The 20111-nt window shown below is 36.8% G+C and overlaps 1 pseudogene; it reads left to right on the forward strand.

Moving 5' to 3' along the window:
- Positions 1-3903: 3903 nt before the first annotated feature.
- LOC130849403 (40S ribosomal protein SA-like) lies at positions 3904-4784 on the forward strand (annotated as a pseudogene).
- The last annotated feature ends 15327 nt before the right edge of the window (positions 4785-20111 follow it).

Here is a 20111-nt window from a genome sequence, read left to right on the forward strand (position 1 = left end):
GTGTGCTTGCTGATAGTATGCTATGTTGTTGAGATATAGAAGATCATAAAATACAGTCACAGAACTCACATTCAGTGCAAGAAAAAGCAAAACCAAATAATGATAAGATTATAATAATTATAATCGCTGATTATAATTTCATTGTCTATTTTTCCTACTGCACTAAAAGGAGCCCTCTCCTATTTTGTCTTTCTTGCCTTTCTCTTTTGTTATCTCTAGCTCTGAACATAGTGACAATAGTGAGTATATGACATAGTGGACACTCTGTATGTGCTTTAAGAATGAATGAGTAGTCATGAAAGTGATGATGAAGATACGTAAGGGTACTAAGAATACAAGGGGAAGGGATGTCAGGAAAGACTTGCTAGATCTCTAGATGTTGCCACCTGAGTCAGTGGGAAGTAGGTTTGGCACTTCAAGAAAATAGGCTGCATGGGAAATTCTGGGGAAGATTGATCCGATGTTACAGAGTATAACTTGAGGTGTGGAGACCTCAATGAAATAGGGTTTAAGAAATAGGCATGCACCATATTATGGATGCCTTTATAAACCACCTTAAGATTTATTCTCTCCACAATGGGGAAGTAGCAAAGAGCTTTCAGCAAAGGAGGGATGTGCTTAGGCTGCTGCCGTATGGCACTGATTTGCAGGGTAGGCTTGGTGTCAGCCACACCAGATTTAGGAAATTGGTCATTGGCCGCTTTAATGCGCATGTGACAAAATGTTTTGTTGTCCATTAATCTGGAGTTTTGGAGTAGAGGCAAACCAGGAGACTGACATAATGCCCTCTCTCACTGCCTACTCCCCTTGCTTCTTTGGTATTTGTATTGGAGCCATTTGATCCCACCTGCAGTTTTGCCCTTGCCCTGGACTTAAGACCAAATCTGTCTACAGTCAGAGTTAATTAAGAAGGAGATCTGAGAGCCCAAGGGACAAAACTAGGTTCACCCTGCTGCTCCTCTCATTCAGACTTTATGCCCTAAGTTTAGTAATCTGGCTATTACTTTGTTCCTATAATGAAGATCAAAGGTCTACCCATATGTCCACCAGGACTGAAGCCATGTCTTGTTGCTACTACTTGCCTTGGCTGCAAAGTCTATATCATATTTCTATGTGAATTAGAAAAAGATAACTTCTCTGGGAAGAAACAGCTGGAGCTTATGACTCACAGAATTCGTAGGTAGCACTGATTGATTCCCTTGCTGGACACCTGTGTGATGTTTACAAACTGCACAACAGGATGTGCTGGTCATGCCTGAACCCCACGTCCTATCTCTGAACCTCAGCATCATGACCGTCATCTGGAGACCAGACTGCTAATACTGGGTTGACCACCTGCCTGGGTTTTCCACCACCATCTTCTTCCCAAAACCCAGATGAGTAACTCCTGCTTGCTAAGACAGTTTGGGATTTTAGGGGAAAATGATTTTCATTCAAATTTCATTTTAGAGAAATATGTTTGTAAATTTTTTTCAATTAGGTTTAGAAACCATATTATTGAGTCCAATTACCTATCTTTCTTTTGTAAATTATTTACTCACATTATTAGAAAATTAATATCTGGTTTTACCATATACATAGTTAAGTTTCTTCTCAGTGGTTGGTGCAAGTGTCTATTATTATATTATATACTCTCAAGAGTGCCACCTAAATTATATATCAAGCATTCGTATACATATGAATCTCTTTTTGTATTCTCTGTTCCATTGTCTAGGCATATATTGTTACATCAGTACAATAGCTAATTAGTCTAGCTTTATAAGAAAGTGTATATATAGTATAAAAAATATATAAAGTGTATATATAGAGTATATGTGTGTGTGTATATATGTGTGTGTGTATATGTGTATGTATATATATGTGTGTGTGTGCATATACACTTCTTTATTTGAACTAATATTTTGCGAGTGGGGGTTGTTTATCTGAAAGTCTACTAGTTTGATTTTGCTACAGCTACAAAAATTTTCTTTTAGGTAATGTTTATATAGTGCATCTTTTTCAATCCTTTCCTTACTCTTCAAGAGGTTATGTGAACCTCTTGTAAGTAGCATATAGTTGGCTTTGTAGTTGTCCAATATGATAATTGGAGAAATTAGTTTATTTTCATTTATATTAATAACTGATATGTTTGGATTTAAATCTATCACTTTGCTATTTGTTAAACATTTATCTTCTTTACTCTGTATTCCCTTTCTCTCATTAAGTGAGTCATTTGATCAAAATATATATGATTTAAGTTGCATTATCCCAGCAGAATCCCTGTCCTAAGATACAAATATCCTCAGAAATAGAGAACTTTAACAAATATAAAACCATACCTTGAATGAGGAAGGATATAAAATGAACAGTCAGAGGTCCAGGAAGGCCAGAATTGGAGAAACGTTGGGCGGGGAGCTTTTAAAGATACCCGGTAAGTCTTAAAAGAAAGCTAGCATCTATTCAACCCTGGTATTGGAGGTACCTAGGTTACAGCTGGAAAAGTGTCCAAGGATAAAGGCTGTGGTGAGTAAACACAGAGACTCCTGCTTAATTCCTGTAGTCACAGGTGTGTGTATTAGTCAGTTTTGTCTTCACATAAACAACCTCACCATTGCTATATCCTATAACAGTAAGTATTTGTTGTCACACTAGGGACCATGTGGATCAGTCTCTGTGACTCTACTTCCAAGGTGGCTACAATCCAAGGGAGTCCATTCTGAGGCCCAGGAATTAGAATAGTGGCTACTTTGGGAGAGGTCAGAGTCACCCCTGAATAAGTGTAAATAGACAATGATATTTAAGATCTGGACTTGAACTTGTGTAGTCTCATCTCCACCTGCATTCATTGACCAAAAAAAGTCATATGGTCAACATCTAAAGTACAGAAAAGTACCCTTCTGCAAAGGAAGTATGGGATTAAGGAACAGATATTTGCTGAACAGTAGTTTAATTGGTCTCAGTGTCTAGCTAGAAATGTTTTTAAAGCACCCATCATTCTTTTCTGTGCTTTTTGTTCATGTGGCAAAAGAAGTCATCCTTGGGCTTCTGTACCTTCTTATTTTGGTCTTTATGAATCTTTAAGTGAAATCTGGAAAGCAGCTGGGTCCTTTCTTTATAAAATCAGCTTGCAATAGCCTGCCATATGTTTTAGAAATTGAAAAAATTCATATAAAATATGTGACTCCTTTCCTCCTCTTCCCACAACAGGGGCTTCTGTAGGGCTCTTCAGATGCAATGAACATCAATTTCAGTAGGTGACTTCGGCTAGGTTCCATTAAATGTAGGAATTTGTTCTTCAGCTGCAGCAAGTTTGCAATTATACTCTGAAATTACAGTATTTTCAAATTGGTTCATATAATAGGTATTAGAATACAGAAATTCATAATGTAGACATAAGGATAATACTTTAGTAATTTCAGCATTTTTAATGTCAGAGAAAAGTAACAAATTCCTAATGTTTGGGAAATATTATGTAGGGAAGAAGATGAAGGTACTTTCAAGGATGCACTTGCATAAATCTAATGCATCATACTGTCTGCTTGCCAAATGTAAACCACACAAATATAAACCCTCCACATACAAGAGGCACCTAAATATGAATAGCAGCAAGATACACATCTAAAAGAGCATGAATACACTACCACAGATAAAACACATAACCAACAAGGACCTACTGTATAGCACAGGGAACTATACCCAATATCTTGTAATAACCTCTGGTGGAAAAGAATCTAAAAAAGAATTTATACATGTAACTGAATCACTTTGCTGTACACCTGAAACTAACACAGCATTGTAAATCAACTTATTTCAACAAATTTCTTTTAAAAAGGGTTATGAATAACTTTTTTCCACACTACCTAGACAGGGGTCCATACGGTGCTGTTCTGGACTCCCATCGTAACTTAAAGGGAAATTTTCACAATGTCCGGACCCCTTGATGTCCTGCAAAAGAAAGAGGAGGGTGTTCTCAAATTCCTTGCAGCAGGAACCCACTTAGGTGGCACCAACCTTGACTTCCAAATGGAACAGTACATCTACAAAAGGAAAAGTGATGGCCTCTACTTCATAAATCTGAAGACAACCTGTGAGAAGCTTCTGTTGGCAGTGCGTGCCACTGTTGCCATTGAAAACTCAGCTGATGTTGGTGTCACATCCTCCAGGAGCACTGGCTGGAGGGCTGAGCTGAAGTTTGCTGCTGTCCCTGGAGCCACTCCTATTGCTGGCTGCTTCACTCCTGAAACCTTCACTACCCAGATCCAGGCAGCCCTCTAGGAGCCAAGGCTTCTGGTGGTTGCTGATCCCAGGGCTGACCACCTGCCTCTCCCAGGGGCCTCTTATGTTAACCTGCCTACCATTGCCCTGAGTAACACAGACTCTCCTCTGCATTATGTGGACATTGCCATCCCGTGCAACAATAAGGGAGCTCACTCAGTGGGTCTGATGTGGTGGATGCTTGCCCGGGAAGTTCTGCACACACGTGAAACCATCTCCCATGAACACCCATGGGAGGTCATGCCTGATCTCTACTTCTACAGAGATCCTGAAGAGATTGAAAAGGAAGAGCAGGCAGCAGCTGAGAAGGCTGTGGCCAAGGAGGAATTTCAGGGTGAATGGACAGCTCTAGCTCCTGAGTTCACTGCTGCTGAACCTGAGGTGGCCGGCTGGTCTGAAGGTTTGCAGGTGCCCTTTGTGCCTATTCATCAGTCCCCACTGAAGACTGGAGCACTCAGCCTACCACTGAAGACTGCTCTGTAGCTCCCACTGCTCAGGCCACTGAATGGGTAGGAAAAACCACCGAGTGATCTTAAGCTGTTCTTCCACAAACTCTTAAAACTGAAATAGGTTGAAGGAAAAGAAACAGCTTTTAAAAAAAAAAAAAAAGAGCGTGAATAAAACAAACACCTCCAATCCATTGAATATATGTAGCAAAACCAAAAGTACAGGATGAGATAGTAGAATGTTGGAGCAGTTATTATCAGTGGTGGGAGCTTCATCATTACCTAATATCTTCAGATAAAAGGAATTCATACTAGTCACTTCAAAGGCAATAAAAGAATTGTAAGAAAGGGTTTATGACAATAGTAGAAATGGCATTGTATTTTTAGAAATTGTGAAAAACAAAACAGACTCAACAAGGGTTTTAATTTATTTGGTTGACCTAGAATGGCAAAGTATCACTGAAGCTGCAAAGTCACAAGCAGCAAAGACAGAGCGCAACCTAAACACCTGGACAGAAGATAAAGTCAAAAAGAAACCAGGAGACTTGAAAAAGGGAGAAAGAAAAAGAGAAAGACAGAGACGAAATAGCTCAGGGAGATGGCCAGCTTTAGTGCTCATGCACTCCTATGGATTTTTGCTTTGTTATTGTTTTTATTCAATGAGAAATTTTCTTACATTTTTGCTCTACAAAGAATGCCTTAAAAATATATCCAGTATTTTGTATGTGTTATAGTGGGAAGGTTCTTCCAAACATTTTAATTCTTTGTTGCCAGAAATAAAGTCTCTCCTTATGAAAATCTTCACCAAGTCTTAGGCAGAAACAAGGCTCTTAAATTATTGTAAAATTTCCCAAATCTTTTCATTGTTCTGAGATGCTCAGTTTTGTAAATCAGTCTTTTCTTTTGAGATAATTTAAATACATAAATTTGTAAAATATATTGTATCACCAAAAAAAATTCCAAGAACTGTTTTCCTGTCCTCTGTTTCTATAGCAGCATTCATTTTTTGAGATGAGTAAGATGCAATCCACAGCAGCCTGGATTGTGGGGCTGATATGAAGGAACAACACAAAGAATTTTGGGGGGAAAGTCATTTGATCAGTATTCAAATTTCATTTTATCAAATTTTAGTTTTGAGCTCCATATTTGTGAAGGAGAAAACTCAAAATGTAAAGCATAGCTCATTCATGCAGTGCCGTAAGGCCAGGCTATGGGGATCTGGAAGCTTTCTTCTTACCGCTGCTTTCCTTCTTCAAAAACCATAACTTCTTTGAAGCTTATGCACTTTGATTTACCACCCACCTACTTCCTTCATTTCTGTCACAGCCATTTTCTGAGGCATTCTCTTTCATTCACGAAAGACTGGAAACCTTCATCTTTCATATGGTCATTCTCGGGTAAATGTATTGATTGGCCTCTCAGCCATTTGACCTAATTACCTGAAGTTTTCTTCCCCTACCCTCAGCTTTGCCAGGCACTGGCATCATTCCTCCTGAAAGCAGCTCTTCTGCCCCTTTCCTGTTTGCCCATTTCTGTTCCTCTCTAACCTTGAAAGAATCTAATTAGCCTCTTGATTATTTTCCGAGATAAAAAGAAGTAAGAATGAGAAAGAAATAAGTAGTTAAAGAATGACTAGCTCTCTATCCCTTATAGCCCCCTTAGAAATCCTGCAGGCAGAGCACTCAAGCAAATTAACATCAGAAGAGAGAGTCAGCCAGCCTGCTGCAATGGGGAAGGATGCAGAACCCAACCTCCTGCCTTCACTAAAATTCTTCCCCCCTTTTCCCTTAAAAACCATCATGACTGAGCAGAATCCTTAGAGCTGGTCCTGGTACATGAGTCCATCTTCTCTCCAGATTGCCAGATTTTCTGATTAAAGCTCCTTTCCTTTCTATTGACACTTGCCTCTCAAAGTATTGGCTAATGAGTGGTGAGTAGCCTAACCTGAGTTTGGCAACACTCCTACTCTAGACCCTATCATCATCAGTCACTGCACCATTGCAGAAATTTCTATTTCAAGCATCTCAAGCTTTGGCCTGTTCACATACCATTTTGATAGGTTCTATCAGCTTCAATTTCTGCAATAATCCAATCAGCACCTATTCTTTGCACCTTTTCAATATCAGTGCTCCCTTCTTTCTTCAATTTCCTCCTTACTCATGTCTGATGTTCATCATATCACTTCCATGCAAACACACCAAAATCATTTTCTTTCCCTCTGTTTCATACACTAGAAAACCCATCCTTTGTTGAATCAGCTATCTATATTCATGGATTACAGAAAAAATATATATACTCACATAACTGGTGATTGAACATACTACAAAAATCATGAACCCTCAAACAGGTATTCAAAAATGCCCAGAAATACTTTGTCTAGAAGGTTCACTTTTACCCTTTCTGAGATGATTATTTCATACCTTCTTTCTTCAAATTTCTAATACCACTTCCTTCACTCACTTAAGTGATGCCCTCACTTTTTACTTTACTGGAAAAATACTCAAAACCAGACATAATCAATATGTCAATAAAGCCACATGCATCCATGTTCACAGTGTCTGTGTCTTCCCTCTTGCGACAAAGGAATAACTGTTTCTGCTCCACCAAAAGGTCAGCCCACCGTGATGCTCTGGATCCTGTCTCCTCTTCCTCTTCCTTTCTTTCCTGCAGCCACTGTCCTGTCTGTTGGATCCTTCTTCTTTTCCCTGCCCCTGTGTGCAACCTCAGCGTTATCCTCCCTCCACTCCACATTCTTGTTCGCCTTCTATCATGTGTGCTCCCTTTAACTGTATTTTTTTTCTTTTCCCCCTTTTTCATTTATTCTTGAATTTACTTCTCCCATCAAACTACTGACCTTGTTTCTGTAAAGGTCTCAAACAGTTTTCAAGTTAGTCAAGTCAATGGACTATTCATTAATCTTCTCTTGACTGGGCTTTCAGTACTATTGCCTATCACTGACCATAATGTATTGTCTGCTTCTACTTTTTTTGTTTTCTACTTCACAGGCAGTCTCAGGAACCTCTGCAGATTAGACTTCTCTAACTAACCTCTAGTACTGAAGTTCTCAATACTGAACATTGATCCCTGTTCTCCTCCCTACACACCTGCTCTCCTTAAGTGATGTCTAGCTTCATGTCCTTAAATACATGTTAACTTCTACATGTAGAGCTCTTGTCTTGGCCTCTCACATGAGCTCTAGACCCTTATTTAACTACCTGTCTGGAATCTTCACTTGGGTAATGTATTCGTTGGGATAACACTAGCTGCTTTAACAACAACAACAACAAAACTTTCCAAATCTCAGTGGCTTAATAGAATAATAAAAATTTATTTTTCATTCGCAGAAACGGTGCAGTTTTGGTGGTTCCAAAGGCATCCTTCCTCTTGGTGATAAGTCCCAGACTCCTTTTATGTCTTCGCCCTTGTCTAAGGCCTGAGGGTATCCTTTGTTCATTGATAGGAAAAGGAGAGGAGATAAAGCATATGCCTGGCTTTGTCTCCTCTGTGCAGAATGACACACAACATGTTCTCCTTTGTTCCATTGGTGATAACGAATCATAGGGCCCCTTGTGGATACAATATGACCTGGGAAATATTATCTCTGGCTGATAATTATCACCAGCAATGATTGTATTATGCTAAGGGGAATATGAATCTCTGATGTACAGCTAGCCATTTCTGCCACATTATGCCTTCCTTGGTACCAAGTAAGCATCCAAACCCTTCTTCTCCTGTACAAAATATAGCCTTCCCCTCTTTGAGGGATAGAACCAAAAGTTTCATCCAGCTACTGCGCTCAGCAGGGGTGAATATGGTTCCCTGTACTCTGGCAACATGTGAACTAAAGGAAATTTTTTCCTAAGTCAGTCCCCACTCTGACAACATCCAACACAGAATAGTGGAGCAGGGACAAAAAAAAAAAAAAATGCAATAAAAGCTCACATTCTGAAAAGGGAAGTGTCTATGAGAAATTCTCTGTACCAACAGAAGGACAATTATATTTTTTCTTCTGTTAGGCACACCATTTCTGGCCATCAAATGAGTGACATTTTCTCCACACTGTTCAGTTCTCTGACACCAGCTAGATGTTTTAAAATTCAATTTAGGTCTGACCCTGTCTGGAGTTAGCATCAGATCTCACAGGTGAAGAGCTCAGAACTACAAGACTGCATCCACTTCAGACACCAGTTGCAAGTCCCAGGATGTTATCTGTACTGACTATACCTTGGGGTTCCCATGACTCTCTCCTCCAGCTAGATAATTTGCTAGGATGCTTCACTGAGTTCAGGGGGACACTCACTTGCAGTTAACAGCTTATTATAGACTAAAGGATACATATGAATAGCCAGATAAAGAGACAATTAGGGTGCAGTCCAGAAGGGTCCTGAGCACAGAAGATTCTGTCCCCTTGTAGTTGAGATGCATCCACCTCCTGGCTCAGGAATGTGTTCACCACATTTTTGGAAATTTTTATGGAGGCTTCATCATGTAGGTTCAATCAGTTATTAACTTAATCTCTAGCTTCTCTCCCCTCCCTGGAGGATAGAGGAGCGAGTTCCAATCATGTTTGAACTTTTTGGTGACTGGCCCCATCCAGGATCCCACCAAGAGTCACCTCATTAGCACAAAAGAGAGTCCTGTCACCCAGGAATTTCCAAAGGATTTGGGAGCTCTGTGTAAGACGTTCCTATCACCATCATCACTCAGGAAATTTGAAGGGTTTTAGGAACTCTGGTCAGGAGCTGGGAATTAAGAACAAAATACATCTTTTTTAGTATATCACAAAACCACAGTAAGCATGGGAGACAGAGCAGTCACCAGTCCTCAGTGATGAAGAAAATCTGAAGGCAGGTGCTATGAGTCCCTCTACTCTGGGAAGAGCCCATTTGTTTAATTTCTCCATGGCCCCTGTCAGCATGACCCAGGAATAACTTCTGAGACATTCTATTTTGTCCATTATCTTGATGGCCTCATCTGAAGTGGATTTTGATTTTGAGACATGTGCCCTTCCGAGTGGTGTGCGTCTTTGCAGCCTTCCTCTTGTTCAAGTAAGTTTGGAAGCCCATTGATGCTCAGTGCATCAAAGGTAAAGCTGCTGGTTTCCTTAGCAATAGAAGCTTTCAAAATTGTGTAGGTTTCTGATCTATCTGCCTTCAATTTCATGTACCACAACAACATAAAAATTTCCTTTCTAGACAATAGTTCTCAGGCAAGCTTTATTTTTTTTTCCTTACCCGATGTTTCTCTTTGAACTTGACAGTGACCACTTTGGGGTAATGCTTGTTTGGTGAATCCAAGTCTTTCTTGGGCCTGCGTCGCTCAAACTTCTCACTTATCCAACTCATGTCTGCAGTAGTGGGTTCTCTCCAACCCTGAGAGGTCCTGAATCTTCGAACTCTATTCACTTCCAATTTGCTCACAAATTCACCAATTTCCCTCTAAGCCGATCCCTTTCACTGAATATGTGCTAAACACGGACAAGAACAACCAACCCACATTACTAACACGGCTTTCTAATTATTTTCTCCCAGAGCAGAGATTCTTAATATTTTTTTCCCCAAGGACTCCTCTGGCAGTCTGTGGAATCCTTCTGACTTCTCAGAATATATATATATATATATATATATATATATATATATATATATATCTCAGGGAAAATAGCAAAGATTACAAAGAAAATAAACTATATAGAAACACTGTTATTAAACATGGAAAAATCTTGTAACATTGTAAATATGTGTTGCTTTATTTATGCATTCAATAATGACAATACATTTGTAAAAAAAGACAAGTTAAAATTAATTTAAACAAATGTATCAGTGTAAGCTATTGTTACTTGGCTTAGATCAGAACATAAACAGTAGTGGCTTCTGATTCATCTTCCACAGGTAGGAGACAATCTCTATTCCACTGGAAGCCCATACACCACCCATATATAAAACAGTCTTCTAGGCTGATTCCAGCCTTTCATTGTCTGAGTTATTTTATAATTCTTACATTGTGGAAATGATAAATACATAAATTCTCTCCTGTCTTGTAGAGATTTAATTGACTTTTCCAGCCTCCCTCCTCTCCCTAAAAAAAAAAAAAAACAGTTCTGTCTCCATTTGCACTATGTTTCAACGTTTTCCTTTACCTCATATACAGGTGTGCTTTTTTAGACTTTTTCCTTGAACTGGTTGTAACAGCTACATGATTCCCTCACTCACCAAATAGCATGAAATCTTTAGCAGGTTTCCATTTTGTATCTGTATGATGGTCATGATTTGACCTTTTTTTTCTAACACATAAAATGATAAACAAAGAATTGTAGATTGGAAACACTGGAAAGAAAAAAGGATAACTACATGCAGTTTAGAAGGTGAAGAGCTGCCTGATGGTCACATGGGAGCCCATGGAGAGGAAGACACTGGCTCCTTGGCCTGGAAGTGACACAAAGCATCACATCTCACAGCCATTGGTCAGAACTAGTGACATGACCTCATCTGGATGAACAAAGGCTGGGAAATGAAACCCCTGACTGGATGGCCATTTACCAGCAACAAGTCACATAATAGAATGAGAGCAAGAATATTTAGTGGCCAGTTAATATCTTAAATGGGATACATAGTAGATAATTAACAGTCTTTGCCACATGTTATTAGTAGACCTTTCAAACTGAATACACTCCACACAAGAATGTGTGATATCTCCATTCAGTAAAACAAATGTTTCGAGGTTGGTAATTTTTTTTTTATAAAATGCCTTCTCATTTTTTACCTTTTGTAAAAAAAATTAACTTTGTCCAGCTTCTATCACTATTGAAGAATTAAAAACCTTCTACTGCATTTCAGTATAAAGAGACCATAGACAGAATGGTATGTCACATTCTTAATAAATTCATAAGTGCTGTAATTATAGAGTAGCCAGCTGTGAGATACACATAATCTTTGCAGGTTTATTCTTAGAGAATTCTTCCAAACCACGAAGATGTGCAGCAATGGGTCCCAGGTGCACATCATTATTTGGAGCATAATTAAGAACCATATAAAGGAAGTTTCCCCATCTATCCTGATTTTTTTAAACATACTGGATATGTCTGTTTTCCTAATTGCACATGCTTGTCCTGGAGTACATTATTTCCCCTTGTTTAAAGTCACCAAAAATGCTAGTGCTAATTCAGAATATTGAGCTGAGATAAAATTTTATGTATTAATAATTGTAGCACTTTTTTGACTTTGATGTTTGAGATTTTATTTTGGAAGTATTTACCATAGATAAGAATATAAAAGGGCACATGCGAGTGTTTGTGTGGCTAGCAAAAAAATATATCATAGCTTTATATCCTTTCTATAAATTATCATTAATTGACTATGATATGGATTTTTTCTAATTAAACTGTATATAATTTGGGACTACCTAAAAGGCCAAATTAGGGTTTCCCAAGTATGTTTAAGGGACACCTGTTTCTCAAAATGTTTGTAAGTACAGTGTTAAAAAAAAAGTTGTAATAGACTGAATTTGGTAATCACTGGTTTAAATCAAGTCAAATATGTTTCTTTGCTGAGATCTAGCAAAGGCTCTAAACTTTAATATATGAATGTTTATTGTGAGTCATTAGGAGGGGATATGCTGTTTTCCAAACTTATTTGAATATAGGTCCTTTATTTTTTATGGCACAACTGGCATTGTTAGTGATTTGGAGAACATTTTAGGGAGGCAATTTCCATTTTTTGGGCTTTTTCTTGGATTCCTCACCTCTCCATCATGCAGATGTGTGTAGAGGATATTATCAGGAACCTGAACCAACCCAAGACCATCTAGATTCCAGAGAGTATGGCTGCAGGATTGGTCTTGTCCTGTGGTTTATTAATCACATTACAAAAATTATGACAGAATGTTAAATTATTTTCCTTCTCCTAACCTGTGGAAAAACATTGCTATGTCAATAACCAGTTATCAACATGTATTGCAATACTGTGATGTCTGTTTCCTCCAAAAGAAAAGATTTACATGGTGCAGCCACTTAAGGCTGTCACTGATGACCTCAAGGGTAATGAGTATTTACTTACTGCCTTTTAGATGATAGGAATTTTTCTTCTTCTTTTTTAATATTATGAATTTCTTATGAAATCAGACCACAAAAGTATCTTTAAAAAATACCTAACATTATTTGGGGCTAAGCACAGTTAAATATATGCACTGCTTTAAATGTATTAATTTCATTAATCCTCACAACTGCCTTACAAGAAAGCACTTATATTACTCCTATTTTATTTATGAAAAAGATAAGACACTTAGAGATTTTTTAACTTTTTCCTAAGTCATGCCACACTACAGTAAACAACAGAATATGAACCCAGAATTCAGATTATTCTTAATCACTACTGCACAATACTTAGATGAAGTCACTTCCAAGATTCATTTGCATGCTATCCAAGAGGACTACATCTAGAAAGATCTTGTTGTGTGGTTCAAAGTTTAGAAAATATCATTATTAGTACTTAAAAGTAGATGAATAATGACCATTTCATATGTTTGACCTCATAGCAAACAAAACCAGTAAGATGCCAAGGTAGCTGAGTAATTTATTGAGTACACACTACATGTCAGATTTTTTACTAGAAGTTGCAGATACACAGGTGAGCAAAACAAACCTGGATCTTAGTGTTAAAATTAATTAAATTATTGAAAATTGAATCCACAATTACAAAGTGGGCTAAATGCTAAGAAGGAGGAAAAGCTGGTGCTAAGATTGTGTTACAAAGGGATGCAATTTATTCTGGGTTTGGGATTAGGGAAGGTTGCCTGAGGGGCAGAAACTTGAGTTGAAATCTAAAGGTTTAATAAGAATGAATAAAGTGGGGAGGTGAGCAGGATGGAAAGGAAAGAAAGAGATAGGAATGAAAAGGCAGGGAGATAGGAAGGAATAAAGGGAGAATTGTAGATGGTGGAGAAAGGCTTTCCAGGCAGAACCAATAGCATGTGCAAAGATTCCAAATGTAGGAATATACATGTTGTGTTTGAGAGACTGAAAACAGACCAGTATCTCTGTGGAAAACTGTGGTGTGTGGAAAACTTCCAGAAGAGGAAGATTGGGACCAGTTAAGGTGTAGGGTTTTTATCACAAGAGTGATGGGAAATTACTGAAAAGATTTAGAGAAGCAATCGGTAAGATTAAATGTATACTGTCAACTGCATTATGGCTGAATCTTGTAAACAGACTCTGCCATCCACTGGAATAGTAACATAAAGGTCAATTCCACGCCTGATGAAGAACTCAAGATTAATCATTAAAGTGACTAAAAATGTGTCTTAAATCAAAGTTGAAATATACACAAATCTTTGAATCCATTTAAATGGTAAATTTGTCCTTGTTTCTACAAAATAGACATATATATGATACACAAGAAAAATTATTATTAAATTATGTTAAAGAATAGATTTTTAAAAGGTAAAATTATGACTCTCCTACAAATATAAAATGAACATGTCAAATATTTTATTTTTAACTCATTATCAAATGAAATCAGTAAAATTCTGCAACGAGTTTCAAAGGAAAGTTCAAAGAACAATACATACATAGGAAAATAAGAAATGCTGAAATAAATTTACAAATAGACGTACAATGGGTTTACCGCTAAGCAATAATCAATTCCATTCCACCTGACACAACTAATTTGCATGTCTATGGGGAAGGATCTTTGCATTGTTATTAGATACTCACAACTTGTAGGACTGCAAAATAGTGCAAAAATGATGAAACAGTGAGAAAACCTAGAAGAACACATTCTGGGTCAATTTCAAGTCTTTCAGAATTTTTCCTACAAATATATAAATATAAATTTTATGGCCTGTAATAAGCGTGCTCTAATACTAGCCTAAAAAGCACTGCTTTATCCTGTGATAGATTTGACCTAAAACCAATGCTCTTATTTTTGACCAAGCTCTATGGGCTCCTGGAACCCTTCTGTGTTACTCTTGATATAGGTTAGCTTCAGAACCTGTGAATTCAGACAGATTTCAGTCATGTGAGACCCCGAACAGAGGATCTAGTCACAAAATGTAGGACTCCTGACCCATGGAACCTGTGAGATAATAAACTCATATTGTTTCAAGTCACTAAAGTTGTGAAATTTTTACACAGAATACAAAACTGATGTAAATACATACAGTATAAGTCCATCTATATGGAGCTCAAAACTAGGGAAAACTGAACTATGCTGTTAAATATTAAGATGTGCTCTCTCTGGGAAGTAAGGGGGGTAATAATTGAGCAGGAGATCTGAGGAGGCTTCTGAAATCAGATGATGCTCATTTCTTGATCTGGGGACATGTGCTCACTTTGTAGAAACTCATTAAGCAGTACACTGGGAAAAGTACTTTCTGCACTTTTCTGCACATGTACTTCAATTAAATATTATTGAAGAAAGATAGGATATAGCTTTCCCATGAGTTTCTATTTCCTATCCTATTGCCTGAAAAAAAATCCTGATAATATTAATATATATTGAGCCCTTAAAATGTGTCAGGCATGTTTTTAAGGGTTTCATATGAATTAAAATGTTTTTATATTTTAATTTTGGTTTTGGCACCCTTTTTTAATATAGAAATTTGTTAATCTGATATAGTCAGATATAAAAATACTTGCCCTTTGGGGTATACAGTTGACCCTTGAACAACACAGATTTGAACTGTGCAGGTCCAATTACATGTGGATTTTTTTTCAATAAATATAGAACCTGTATTTTCATTTTACAGATCTTTAAATTGTGTGGGGAAATGTTTGTGTTTAATTAGATCGCAATAAGGGGAATACATAAACTAGGATTTGAGTCCTGATTCTGTCTAAAGTCTTTCAGTTTCCTGCCCTTTGGTGAGTCATTTATCAATTCCTTTGTTTTTGAGGCGAAATAGCAATACCTGGACTTTTGGCTGCAGGGGCTGTGAGGGGCGGGGGCAATAAGGACCCTTAACCTTCACCTTATCCAAGGATCCAATGTACTCAGACATTGTTTAAAAATCTTTCCCTACCTTATAATGTTTTTAGAGTTAGGTCAATACAGAATTGATTAAACTGTATCTAGGAACAAGTAAAGTGTTTCCTACATATGATAATTAGTTCAATATACTCCATCTTCTTTAAGAGAAGAACAAACTCTTTGGTGTATGCAAAAAGAAGTTTCTTTTCTCACACAGACATCTATAATTGAAGAACATTTCATTAACTATATTAAACCTATTTATTTTTCACATTCATTTTTGATAAGTGATATCACTTCTCAGTCCTAACTTTAAAAGACTCTATGGTGGAAACCACTGCTGCTGAACAGGAAAAAAAAAAAAAAAAAAAAAAAAAGGACAGAGAGAAAAGAAAAGAGGAAAGAAATGAGGACAGTTTAAGAGACATTTGGGGCAATATCAAGCACATTGATATTTGCATTATGGGGTCCCAGAGTAGAAGACAGAGAGAAAGGGCCTGTTTCTGAGGCCCTCTGAGAAGATAGAGAGAAAATATTTGAAGACATGATAGCTGGAACCTTCCCTAATCTGGGAAAGGAAACAGTCATGAAAGTCCAGTAAGCACAGAGTCCCATATAGAACTAACCCAAAGAGGAACATACCAAGACAGTTTGTAATTAAAGTGACAAAAGTTAAAGAAAAAGAGAGACTATTAAAAGCAGCAAGGGAAAAGCAACAAATAATACACAAGGGAATCCCTGTAGGACTATCAGCTGATTTTTCAGTAGAAACTCTGCAGGCCATAAGGGAGTGTCATGATATAAGAGGGTGAGTAAAAAATTACCCACACTCTGGTTATATTAAAACCTCTGTTGGCCATATTGTCTTATCAGAGCTTTCCATTCAAGGCTACTGTCTCCCCAGTCACAGTTGTGCAGATGTGAATGTGTTACACCAGTTCATTGCAGTTGTGGTATGAGCAAAAATGGATGCCCCACTTGTAATTTGCACAAAGAAGAGCAGTGTGCAGTGATTCATTTTTTGTGGTCTGAGCGTGTACCTGGTGCTGTTATTTATCAAAGACTTTGTGCACAGTATGGAGAAGTTTTGCCATGAAGAAGTGTGTATGAATGCATAGAGAAGTTCAAGGAAGTTCACAAAAGTGTTAGCCATCAAGAAGGAGCCAGATTCACTTCTGATGAAGAAGTGAAGACAATGGGGCATTTGTGGCTTGCAGCTCAGCCTAAAATGAGGGAATATAAAAACTTGTTGACAGATGGACAAAGTGTATTGAAAAGTAAGGAGATTATGTTGAAAAATAATGTATTTGTCTTTTCTAAGAGTTAACTAAAATAAATTCTACAGCCAGAGTACAGATAATTTTGACCCACTCTCATATTTAAAATGATGAAAGGGAAAAACCTACAACCAAGAATACCCTACCCAGCCAGGCTCTGTTTAGATTTGATGGAGAAATCAAAAGCTTTATGGACAAGCAAAAGCTGAAAAATTCAGCACCATCAAACCAGCTTTAAAACAAATGTTAAAGAAAATTCTCTAGGTAACAAAGAAAAGGGTACAATTAGAAACAAGAAAATTATGGACTGAAAAAGCTCACTGGTAAAGGCAAACATGAAATAAAGGTAGGAAATTATCCACACACAAAGCCAATAAGGAGGTTAAAAGATAAAAGTAGTAAAATCATTGAATCCACAATAAGCAGTGAAGGGATACACAAAGTAATTAGGTGTAAAATATGAAATCAAAAGCAGTAATCATGAGGAGAGGAGACTACAAATGCAGGGTTTTAAAAATGCATTTGAAATTAAGGGATGAGCAACTCAAAACAATCAGGTATATATATAGAGAGAGATTGCTATACAAAAAACTCAAGGTAACTGAAAACCAAAAATCTATAATAGATATAAACACAAAAAGGAAAAGAAATTCAAATATAACACTAGAGATACTCATCAAATCACAAAGGAAGAGAAGAAAAGAAGAAGAAAGGGAAAAATAGAACTTAAAAAAATCCAAAACAATTAATAAAATGGCAAAATTAACATACATATTATAATTGCCTTAAATGTAAATGGACTAAATGCTCCAACCTAAAGACATAGATTGGCTGAATGGATACAAAAATAAGATCCTTGTATGTGCTGCCTACAAGAGATTCACTTCAGATCTAGAGACACATACAGACTGAAAGTGAGGGGATGGAAAAATGCATTCCATGCAGACAGAAGTGAAAAGATACCTGGAGTAGAAATACTTATATCAGACAAAATAGACTTTAAAATAAAGACTGTTACAAGAGACAAAGAAGAACAGTACATAATGACCAAGGTATCAGTCCAAGAAGAAGATATAACAATTGTAAATACATATGCATCCAACAGAGGAGCACCTCAATATATAAGGCAAATATTAACAGACATAAAAGGAGTAATGGACAGTAGCACAATAACAGTAGGGGAAGTTAACATCCCACTTAGACCAACAGACAAATCATCCAGAGAGAAAAACAATAAGGAAACAAAAGCCTTAAATAACACATCAGAAGAAATGGACTTAACTGATATATAGAGAACATTCTGTCAGAAAACATCAGAATACATCTTCTTTTCAAGTGCACATGGAATATTTTCCATTGTACATCATATGCTGGGCCTTAAAACAAGACTTGGTAAATTCAAATCATATCAAACATCTTTTCTGTCCACAATGCTATAAGACTAGAAATTAACTACAAGAATAAAACTGCAAAAACCATAAACATGTGGAGGCTAAACAATCCACTACTAAACAACCAACATATCACTGAAGAAATCAAAGAGGAAATAAAAAAGATACCTAGAGACAAATGCAAACAGAAACTTTATTATCCAAAACCCACAGAATGCAGCAAAAGCAGTTCTCAGAGGAGAGTTTATATTAATGTAAACTTACCACAGGAACAAGAAAAATATCAAATAAAGAAACTAACCTTACACCTAAAGGAACTGGAAAAAGAAGAACAAACAAAACTCAAAGTTAGTAGAAGGAAAGAAATCATAAAGATCAGAATAGAAATAAATGAAATAGAGACTAAAAAAAAAGAAAGAAAAAAAATCAATGAAACTAAAAGCTGGTTCTTTGAAAAGACAAACAAAATAGATAAACCTTTAGCTAGACTCATCAAGAAAAAAAAAGAAGAGGAACCAAACCAATAAAATCAGAAATGAAAAAGAAATTACAACTGACACCACAGAAATACAAAAGATCATAAGAGACTACTATAAGCAACTATATACCAATAAGATGGACAACCTAGAAGAAATGGACAAATTCTTAGAAAGGTACAATTTCCCAAAACTGAACCAGAAAGAAATAGAAAATACAAACAGACCAATTAGCAGTACAGAAAATTGAATCAAAAGTTTAAAAACTCCCAGCAAACAAAAGTTCAGGATCAGATGACTTCACAGGTGAATTCTACCAAACATTTAGAGAAGAGTTAATACCTAGCCTTCTAAAACTAAAGAACACTTTAAAACTCACTCTATGATTCCAGAGTCCTCCTGATATCAAAACCAAAGATAATGTAAATATAAATAAATAAATAAATAAATAAATAAATAAATAATAAATAAATAAAAATTCAGGCCAATATCGCTGATGAACATAGATGCAAAAATCCTCACAAAATATTAGCAAGCTGACTTCAACAATACATTAAAAGGATCATATGCCACAATCAAGTTGGATTTATCCCAGGAATGCAAGGAGTCTTTAATATCTGCAAATCAATTAATATGATACACCACATTAGCAAATTGAAGAATAAAAACTATATGATCATCTTAATAGATGCAGAAAAATCTTTTGCTAAAATTCAACATCCAATGATAATAAAAACTCTCTAGGAAGCAAGCATGCAGGGAACATACCTCAACATAACAAACCCACAGCTAACATCATACTCAACAGTGAAAAACCAAAAGCATGTTCTCTGAGATCAGGAATAAGACAAGGATGCCCAGTCTTTCTAGTTTTATTCAACATAGTTTTGGAAGTCCTAACCACAGCAATCAGAGAAGAAAAAGAAATTAAAATAATCCAAATTGGAAAGGAAGAAGTAAATCTCTCATTGTTTGCAGATCCTCTACAACTGGTTGTGCTTTTGTGTACTTTACTGTACAGTACTGTATAGAGTACAGTAGTACAGTATCTTTATTTCCATCTATATCTGCAAGAGGACAACTTGATTGAACTCCTTGCTGTGCAACAAGAGGAGTTTACTATTGAAGACCTGATGGAATTGGAGGCCCAGAGAAAGGACAAAGAGAGAGAAGAGAAGGAAGAAGTAACTGAAGAAACCTAAGAGATCCATGATGCAGGAAATGGCAAGGGGATTTTCTTTATTTGAGGAGGCACTGTTAGTTTTTGAGGCATAGGACCTGAAAGTAGAATGGTATAAAAAGGTTG

Source organism: Hippopotamus amphibius, chromosome 3 (genome assembly GCF_030028045.1).
Source record: "Hippopotamus amphibius kiboko isolate mHipAmp2 chromosome 3, mHipAmp2.hap2, whole genome shotgun sequence".
Classification (NCBI taxonomy): Eukaryota; Metazoa; Chordata; class Mammalia; order Artiodactyla; family Hippopotamidae; genus Hippopotamus; species Hippopotamus amphibius.